Genomic DNA, 2,500 nt, shown 5'->3' on the forward strand with positions numbered 1-2,500 from the left:
TGACACCAATTTCTTTAAAAAATACAGTCTCTGTCGTCCTTTTTTCTGTACCCTTTCTGTATGTCAATATGAATATTATATATACCTGTCTCCATATCCAGTCTCTCTCTCTGTGTGTGTGTGCGTGTGCGCGCGTGTGTGTGTGTGTGTGTGTGTGTGTGTGTGTGTGTTAGCTGCACATAATATGCAGATGATAGCCTTAACAGCCTGGATATACTTTGTGTGCGTTAGGGTGCATCAAACACCCCCTATGAAACGATTTTGCCTTGGCCCTATAGTAAAAATGTTCTACACCCAGTAAAAACACACTGTGTAAAATATTTAGAAATGTAGATGAAGTCTACTGGGAACACCAGCCCCATGAAAATAGAAAATAATGGTGATAGTCAAAATCCTGGAATAGAAATAGCTATTTCAGTGCATCAAGCTACCCAATAAAAACATATAGCCCCAGCTGTGTGACAAAAATGTTCTATACACAGTAAAATCACTCTGTGTAAAATATATTGAAATTTAGATGAATTCTACTGGGTCCACCAGGCCCATGANAATACAAAATAATGGTNATAGTGATGGGCAACCTGGATTCCAAAGCTGATGTCCAGTGCCACATATTCCAACTATAGTGAACCAACTGAGCCACTGCTAGTATCAAGCAAGGGATTGCAAAGCTGTATGACTTTTGTATTTGTGTGTTTCACCTGTGGGCCTATAATTCCTGGTGAGTATCACCAGGTCCAGAGTCCATTGCCAAGGGCCTCTCAGGTAAGTAATGGTACTCATCTGATGGAGTAAAGTGAAATACTACCACAGGCGATGGGATAAAGAAGTAATGGCACTCTTCAACACAGTTGTATTGACTGCCTTGTAGCCTAGTCATTCCAAGGAACATTCACAGCTTTACAGATGTTCCTCCATGAATTGTAGGCCCACAGGTGAAACACAAAAATATAACAGTCATACAGCTTTGCAATCTCTTGCTTGATACTAGCAGTGGTCCAAGGCAGCATGGAATTGATATTGTGTTGCAAAACAGCAATTTTGCCTGAGCAGTTTGACCATCAGTCCGCCCCGAGACTGAAGTCTGTGTAAGTGAATAGACTGAGTACACACCCTGATTAGATATTCCTTCTGTTTGTGCTCCCAATACAGGTGATTTCACTAATACCTCATCAACCTGCCTTAAGTGGTAATTAGGATCAGCTGGTTTATTATATTGGCTGGGGCAAATGTGTCAGGGTTTGTCCACCTCTGTTTTAAGACAATGGGAATCCTGGATTCAAAAGCTACGACTACAGTCCGGTGCCACAGATTTCAAATTACCTGGTTTTACCTGCCCTGATTGCAAAAGTAAAACTAGGTAGGTCATTTGGAATATGTGGCACTGGACTTCAGCTTTGGAATCCAGGTTGCCCATCACTATCACAATTGTTTTGTATTTTCATGGGCCTGGTGGACCCGGTAGAATTCATCTAAATTACAACGTATTGTACACAGAGTGATTTTACAGTGCATAGAACATTTTTATCACACAGCTGAGGCTATATGTTTTTATTGGGTAGCTTTATGCACTGAAATAGCTATTTCTATTCCAAGATTTTGACTATCACCATTATTTTCTATTTTCATGGGCCTGGTGGACCCGGTAGACTTCATCCGAATTTCAAAATATTTTACACAGTGTTTTTTTTACTGGGTGTAGAACATTTTTACTATAGGGCCAAGGCAAAATTGTTTCATAGGGGGCATTTGATGCACCCTAGTGTGTGTGTGTGTGTGTGTGTGTGTGTGTGTGCGTGTGTGCGTGTGTGTGTGTGTGTGTGTGTGTGTGTGTGTGTGTGTGTGTGTGTGTGTGTGTGTGTGTGTGTGTGTGTGTGTGTGTGTGTGTGTTACCTCTTTGATGTCTCTGTAGGCGGACGCGATGCTGGCCTGTACTGCCTGGATCCAGTGTGTGTGTGTGTGTGTGTGTGTGTGTGTGTGTGTGTGTGTGTGTGTGTGTGTGTGTGTGTGTGTGTGTGTGTGTGTGTGTGTGTGTGTGTGTGTGTGTGTGTTACCTGGTTGATGTCTCTGTAGGCGGACGCGATGCTGGCCTGTACAGCCTGGATCCAGGTCTGTCTCAGCTTCTCAGACTCCGCTTGAAGCATACAGCTCCTATTGGGAGAAGAAAGCAGAGCAGGGGGTTAACACACACACACACACACACACACACACACACGCACACACGCACACGCACACGCGCACACGCACACACACACACACACAGCTCCTATTGGGAGAACAGAGTAGGACGTTAGCAATATATACACACACACACACACACACACACACACACACACACACACACACACCCACACACACACACACACACACACACACACACACACACACACACACACACACACACACACACACACACACACACACACACACACACACGCACTCACGCACACGCACGCACGCACACACACACACACATAACTCCTATGGGGGAAGGACAATT

General features: G+C 44.0%; 1 pseudogene; it reads right to left on the bottom strand.

Moving 5' to 3' along the window:
• LOC134443861 (arf-GAP with coiled-coil, ANK repeat and PH domain-containing protein 3-like) overlaps positions 1–2,500 on the bottom strand; it is a 70,058-nt pseudogene that overhangs the window by 21,087 nt on the left and 46,471 nt on the right.

The sequence above is a fragment of the Engraulis encrasicolus genome, unplaced genomic scaffold, assembly GCF_034702125.1.
Source record: "Engraulis encrasicolus isolate BLACKSEA-1 unplaced genomic scaffold, IST_EnEncr_1.0 scaffold_37_np1212, whole genome shotgun sequence".
NCBI lineage: Eukaryota > Metazoa > Chordata > Actinopteri > Clupeiformes > Engraulidae > Engraulis > Engraulis encrasicolus.